Consider the following 8,073-nt stretch of genomic DNA (forward strand, 5'->3'; position numbering starts at 1 on the left):
TCCTATTTTAGTCCTTGGGTTTTAAATCATTTTCATTATTGGAGCACCTGGGTGGTACATATGGTTAAACGTCTGACTCTTGATTTTGGCTCAGGTCACGATCTCAGGGTCTTGAGATGGAGCCCTGTTTCGGGCTCTGCTGTCTGCACAGTCCACTTGAGATTCTCCGTCTCTTCCCACTCACGCATGTGTGCACTCTCTCTCTCTAAATAAAGTCTTTAAAAAAATCATTTTCATTATTTTGATATTCACATCTCAGATTTGGACAGTTGAGAGCCCCTCCAAGCTGGCTCCTGTGTCCTTTTGACAAACCTCGGGGGGGGGGGGGTTTGAGCAGTGTTTCACAACCTGGCTTAAGATGTCCCAGATTCATACTTTCCTTGCCCCAGCCTTGGGATCTGACATTTCTCTAAGGAGCCCCGATTGCTTTAATGGAAAATGGTGTTTCAAAGCTAGGGTATAGGCACTACACCTACACCAAGTATAATCATTCCTACCAGGGCATCATGGTTTAAAGGCTTTCTCAGCATAGAGAAAATCTATGTAAATGTGTACACACACACACACACACACCTGTTCATCTATTACAAATGAGTTTAAACTGGTACCTCCAATTCCAGTTCAATGCCACAGGGTTCCTTCCAGTGCCCACCCTATCCATATTTGTAACTCCATTCTCTGATAGGGACAGCTCTGGTCCCCTCTATCCTCAGTATGACTGCTCATCTCCCCTGGATGTAACCAATTTCTGACCCGGCCCCCTGGCTGCCTCCTTGGCCGCATCCATCTCCTTGCGCCGCCCCCAATGTCCTTCCAGTCCCACCAGCCCCGGCTGCCTCTGCAGAAGGGAAAGGGAAGAAGGGCCACATACCCATCCCGTCTACCCACCCCTCTCCAGATCCTCTTCCTCTGTGTTGAAAGGTTCACAGCTCAGGGATTTCATGTATTCATCAATTTGACAAATACTTAGCCCTGTGCTGGGAACTAAATGCAGATTACGTTCATGCCTTCAAGTGGACCAACCTGGTGCAATAAACAGAACTAGACCAAGCAGTCGACACTCTGGTGTTGGGTGAAGCGGGGGAACACGGAAGGAGAGCACCTGACATAACCCGGGCTGTGCTTCTGGAATGCTTGCTCAAAGAGGTAACCCGGAAGCTGAATCTGGGAGAACAAACCCAGGGTGCTGGTGGGGGTCTGGTGGAAGGAAATGGTACACAGGTGAATTCATCACCCAGAGAGAAGTAATTTGCTAATAGAAGAAAAGGAGGCCGGAGAGAGAAACGGGGGCCACATGTGGTCTTTTAGGAGGTGGAAGCTGTAAGATTAATGGGGGTGAGGATTAAGGACAAAGTCCTGACAAGCACAACAGCTAAGAGACAGGCTGAAGGAGAGATGGGGCGGCAAGAGAGGTAGGAGAAAAACCTGGAGAAACAAGCCAACATTCTCGGTGGAGCTAAGGAGAGTCGTCTCCACGGTCACTTAAGATGAGGACCAAGAACTTCCCATTGGGCCTGACAATGAGGTCTCCTAGAGACTTTCGTGAGTGTGCTTTTGGTGAAGTGGAAGGGATAAAAGTCAAGTTGCTGTGGCTTAAATCAAGGGAGGGGGGCGCAGAGGAAGGTTAGACAAGCAGCACAGTTTGGGCTTAAATATCCTAGTTTCCTCTTTCCCTTCTCTTCCAACCCTTGCTCAATTATAACCCCAAATCGCTCCCCATTTTCTCAAAGCTCTGTAGCCTTGGCGGCTAGCACTGTATCCAAAACATAGCAGTCACTCAATAAAATTTGGTTGAACAGTAGCCCCACACTCTAACCAATAGGGGGAGCTAAAAGAAAATCACTCTCATCTGCAGAAGGAGCTGGAAGAAATCCCTGAGAAAGTGTTAACCACACACCGGCCTCTAGGAGGAGCTTCAGGCTTCTTCCAGACATTGCTGAGGAAAACTCGCTTGAGGAGTCTGCGTCAAGAAGTACCACCTTTAGGTAATATTTCTAAGTTCTACCTAATATGTACTTTCTGTTTGTGGCATGTGGGACTGGTTTTCCATTGATGACAGTGATGTGAAGTTTTCTGGGGGCATAGATTTAGCAAACAATATTTTAAAATAATGTGTATTTAAGCAATGAACATAACAAAAAGTGAGTTGATAGGAGTGATCCCTAGATATGGCCCCTTCTCTTCAAAGTAAAATCTGAATCAGAATTTAGATCCAGGGAAAGCATTGGGTCGCAATGGTGTGTGGAGCTGATGGTATGACGAGGTTAAAAGCTGTTGAATCTGTGTGGAATGCTCTTCTTGGGTGTCTTCTGAATCCTCTCTGGGATTCTGATTCTGCTTTTCTCCTGTGAAATGTGGTAAAAGAAGTCTGGTACCTCTCCTTTAGCTTCTGAGGAGAAGAAACCCCTCTGGCACATTCAAGGTCAAGGGGGAACTTGGTTGGGGTTCAGGGGGAAAGGAGCCTAAAGAGGACTTGAGATCTGGTTTGCTTGGAACTGAGGTGTTTCCGGGGGACTTTCAGTGCTAAAACAAGGAAAGTCCCAGGCAAACTAGGACTGTTCAGTTACCCTAAAAGGTTTCTTGCCTTCCCTACATGTGGTTTTTCTTCAGTTTCTTTCCTTACCTCTCTTCTGACTGAAAGAGTGTTTAGGGCTCTAAAGCTAAGGTCAGAAGGTCAGCCTCAAAGAAAGAAGTTTCTAGTCTGAGTCACTGAAGCCTGTCTGCTTTGGGCAAAAGGAACATTTATTTTTTTATTTATTTATGAATGATTTTATTTATTTGTCAGAGAGAGAGTGCACACAAGCGAGCACATGCAGGGGAGTGGCAGGCAGAGGGAGAAGCAGGCTCCTTGCCGAGCAAGGAGCCCGTTGTGGGACTTGATCTCGAGATGCTGAGATCATGACCTGAGCCGAAGGCAGACGCTTAACCAACTGAGCCACCCAGGTGTCTCAGGCAAAAGGAATTTTTGGTCTATAAAATTTTTAGTCTGTATTTTTAGTTATCTAGTGACTACATCGAAGTTTGAGGTAAAAGCCTAGGCTGGTAAAGTGTTTCTTTGAATCGGTTCTTTAGGCATTTAATTCCCTCAGGATCTATGGGCTAGGGGTGGTGGGAAGGGGGACGCTGGCTGTTGCAGGTGGTGGGTCAAGAATTCTAGGATTTATAATCCTGATGGTGTATGGTTTGTCCTCAAGGACAAAACTAATGTCTCGTAGCTGTACTTAAAATTAGTTTCTTTTTTTTTTGTATGTATTTTTCTTCATTAGTTTTTCATCTTGAAATAATCAGTTATGAAGAAAAAAGCTCACTATAAAGATTTCAGACCTTCTAGAATCAAAGTAAATAAACTCCTCCCTGCACAGCCTTCTCATCTATAGTGTAGTACTTTGATTTGTATACTTAATTAGCCTTTTTATAATATGCAAACATATTTATAATAGATATGCAGGCATATTTTAGAGATTTTTATTGAATTATAGCATATATACAAAAGAGTGTACTGCTTGATGAATTAGCACAAACTGGATGTTCTGTGGAATGTGCTAGAATGTTCTTTGTGACATTGGTGATGGTTACAAGTGTTTATTCAGTGTGTGGTAATTCATAGAGCATGAATGGCTAGAAGTGGACATTAGGGGGCGCTTCAGGAGTTCTGGAATTTTCTGTGACCTGGGTGATTTATTAAATGGGTTTGTTTGGTTTGTGATCATTCATAGAGTGTTAAATGGCTGAAATTGGCATTAGGGGGTGCTTCAAAAGTTCTGAATGTTCTATGCTGACCTTTATGCTGGGTTTATTCAGTTTGTGATAATTCATAGGGGTGAATGGCCAAAGTAGGCATTAGGGAGTACTTTAGGAGTTCTGGAATGTTCTATGTTGACCTGGGTGATGGTTTATGGGTTCATTTTTAGCAACTGTATATTACTCCCTTGTACAAACATTCCATAATTTATTTAACGAATCCTTACTTGATGGTCATTTAGGCTCTTTATAATTTATTAGTATACATAAGTAGTAATATACATTTATTTTTGCTTCTGTAAGTATTTCTGCAGGAGAGATTTTTAGAAGTGATAAATTGTTGGGTCAAAGGGTATGTGCACTTTACTCATTATTTTCCTTTTGAAAAGGTAATACAAGTTAAGTGTAAAAAATTCAAGTAGTAAAAAGGGCATATAGAAAAAAGTCCGTCTTCCTTTTACTCTTGACCCCCAGTTCCATAAGGTCCTTCCTCAGACGCATCCAGTGTTACCAGCTTCCGGTGGTTTTTTTTCCCAGAGACAGTCTGTGCATTGCATATGCATTTACATATTTTATAGGAGCTGCTTAAAACCACAACTCCACCCCCCCCCCAAGATTGTACCAATTTATAATTTCTCCTATAAGGTATGAGAGTTCCCATTACCCATTAGAGATGATTTAAGGGTTCTAAAAAGATTTGAGTAAAGAAACGGATTTTATTCATTTATTTATTCATTTATTGGAAATAAAGTCACATATTTCAAAATTCCATAGGTACAGAAGAGTAGACAGTGAAATGTGTCCCTCCCATTTTCATGGGAGCCACCCTAGTTAATCTTCCCCCAGACGGTCGTATTTTCAGTTTCCTGTGTTTCCTTACAGAGAGTTATGCAAACAAATGCATCAGTATTTTCATTTTCCCAAAGTTTCACACAGACGATATCATTGTATGAGCTATGACTGTGTGTTCTCCCCTTCTCCCCACCACCCCCAAAGCTTAGTGCCTTATAACCATAGTTGTTCATTTTTTCTCATGAGTTTATGGGCAAGCTGGGAGGCGATCAGTGGGTCTAGAATGGTCTCACAGAGACACAGAGGTGTTTGCCTATGTAATCACAATTTTATTAGCACACCCAAGAAACTTAACATCGATAAGATAGTTTTATTTAATTCATAGTCCATATTCACATTTCTCAAATTGCCCCAATAATCTCCTATAGAGCTTTTCTTTTCTTTTTTTTTTTTTAGAATTTATTTATATATTTGAGAGAGAGAGAGAGCACAAGCAGGGTGAGCTGCAGAGGGAGAGGGAGAAGCAGACACCCTTGCTGAGCAAAGAGCCTGATCCCGGGCTTGATCCCAGGACTCTGGGATCATGACCTGAGGCAAAGGCAGATGCCCAACCTATTGAGCCACCCAAGTGCTGCCGCAGAGCTTTTTTCTTTTTTGAATAGAGCATCCAAAATTCAGGATCAAAGGTCATGCAAATTTATCTACTTGTCCTATCTCTTTAGTTTTCTTTTTTGATTTTTAAAGATTTTGAATTTTTTTTTTGAAGTAATCTCTATACCCAACGTAGGGCTCAAACTCACAGCCCCGAGATCAAGAGTCCACATGCTGTACTGCCTGAGCCAGCCAGACACCCCTTTAGTTTTCTTTTTTTACAGAACAGTCCCCTACTTTTTCCATCTTTCATGAAGTATTTATTTTGAAGAGCCTGGGCCCAATATTTTACATAATGTCTTGTAATTTGGATTTTTTAGATTGTTTCCTTTCCTTATGATTAGATTCAGTGAATCATTAAACATTTTTGGCAAGAATACCGTGTAGGTGATGCCCGTTGTATCATATCGGGAGGTAGGTGACCTCAGTTGTCCCATTGGTGATGCCAAGTTTGATCACTTGGTGAAAGTAGTGTTCTCCAGATTCTTCCACTGGAAAGTTACTCTTTACCCTTTGTACTTAATGAATTGACAGTAAAAACTAGGTGTGACTCTGTATGTGTCCTATTCCCCAAATACTTTCACCGGATAGTTTTAGCACTCATTAGTGATGCTTATCTGAATCAGTTGTTTTTATTTTTTATTAATTTTTTTAAAAGATTTATTTATTTGGAAGATCACAAGTAGGCAGAGAGGCAGGCAGAGAGAGAGGAAGGGAAGCAGGCTCCCTGCTGAGAAGAGAGCCCGATGCGGGACTCGATCCCAGGACCCTGAGATCATGACCTGAGCCGAAGGCAGAGGCTTTAACCCACTGAGCCACCCAGGCGCCCTCCTGAATCAGTTTTTAATGGTGGCTGCAAAATGATGTTTTCCTAATTCTGTCACTTATTAGCTACCATTCTGTTAAAGAAAGCTGCCCCCTTTCTTTTTGCATATCACTTCAAATTGCTTTGTTAAATTATTATTCAGTGTGTTATAACTTGTTACCATTATTGTCCTGGTGCATGAACAGACAGGTCAATGGAATAAAGCAGAAAGTCCAGAAGTAAACCCAGGTATAAATGAAAATTTAATATATAATAAATTTTAAATATTATATAATAATATATAATAAATATAAAATATTATATATTGTTATATTCTTATATATAAATAAATATATAATTATTTTAAATATATGATAATAAGCAAATCACTGGGGCAAAGATGGACATTTTAATAAATGTTATTGGGATAACTGGATAACCACAAAAATTAGATAATTTGGCTGCACACCTTACACTGTACACTGGAGTAAACTTCAAATGGATCTAAGTGTAAAAAATAAAGCCATGCAAGTGCTTGAAGAAAACCCGGGTATGGGGAAAGGCTTTCTGCATTTGACTCCAAATCCAGATGTAATAAAAAAAGATGGAAAATGACAACTGCATAAAAATGAAAGTAACTTTTGCACGGCAAGAAACATAAGCAAAGTCAAAAGCAAGATGACAAAGCTTGGAGAAAAATACTTCTACCATATCCTACATGAAAGGCTAATATCCCCAATACATAAAAAGCTCTTGAATTCCACAGGAGGGTCCAAGGCTGAAAATACCGAAAGGAAAATGTGTAGAAACATGAATTCACAAATCACAGAATAAACAAATGATCTTTAAACATGTGAAAAGATACTCCACTTCACACATATTAGGGAGAGATGCACATACGATTTTGAGAATATGCAGTCAACTTGACCGTGTGGCGCCTTTGGGGAGAGGGCTGAATAGTTGAATGAATGAACTGCTTGGGTCCTGCCACTTCATAGTTGAATGAATGACTGGGTGAGTCAAGTGGAGGCAACATCCACAGTTCCTTTAGTTCCCTCTCCCCAGTCTCTTTTTTGGGTGCCTATGTGAATTTTATTGCAAAATCTCTCTCCTAATTTTTCTCCCCGAGTTCCAACTCTCACCCATTTTTTACCTAAAGTAGAAGGTTAGGCAAGGCCCATCAGCATAAAATAAAAAATAAGTAGAAGTGCGAGTTTTAAAGGGGAATTAGGGACCAACAATGAAAAGTGCTGGAAAAAGTCCTGCTTGCTTATCTTTCTAGAATTATTTTCTCACGCATCCAAACAAGAAAACTGAGGACTAGTTTATTGCTAAGAAGATTTTTACATTTGTTTGATCTCATTGCTAAAATCGCCTCCTACGGTTTTGTTGTAAACCCACAGTATTTGAGCTTTCCTTTTGTGAGTTCACTTGGGAACTCTAACAACCATAGCTCCGGGTCTTCAAGCAAATGCATCCCAGGCACCCCAAAATAAATACATCAATAAACATTTACTCTGTAGCACAACTGTAAGTATGTTTTTCTATTACACTTAATTTTTTAACGCATAGAATACGGCTTTCTTCAAATGTTGATTTTTACCTCAGACTTTGAATGAGTCACTTGATTTTTTTTCAAGCCCAGAAAAACAGGCTTTCCTCCAGACAGTCATTGTACAAGGAGCCTCTTGGTAGTCGATCCTGTTTTCCCTAATATTATAATTAGAGATTGAACCAATAAATGCGACTTGGACATTTTGCTCAGTTGAAAGGTCCTGTAGAAAAAAAATCACTTGTATTAGAACAGAGCAGTTTGAGTGTGCTATAGATCTCTTTGTGTGTATTTAGGAATTTTGAGAGCCTTTATAAATAAGCACACTGCTTAGTAAAACAGCGCTCTGCGGGCTTGTTTTGTTTTAAGGCTTTGATGAATGTGAATACAGATTGGGACAAGGAAGCATTGGAGGTAAAAATTGGGGTAGTGATAACTTCCTATAAAAGTGCTATATGGTCGTTGGAGAATACATAAAAAGCACTGGAAAATAGAACATTCTAAAGTGAAAATAAAAAGTCACCCTAAATAC

This window comes from Mustela putorius, unplaced genomic scaffold, assembly GCF_011764305.1.
Source record: "Mustela putorius furo isolate JIRA1106 unplaced genomic scaffold, ASM1176430v1.1 tig00003899_pilon_pilon_pilon, whole genome shotgun sequence".
In the NCBI taxonomy this organism is placed as follows: Eukaryota; Metazoa; Chordata; class Mammalia; order Carnivora; family Mustelidae; genus Mustela; species Mustela putorius.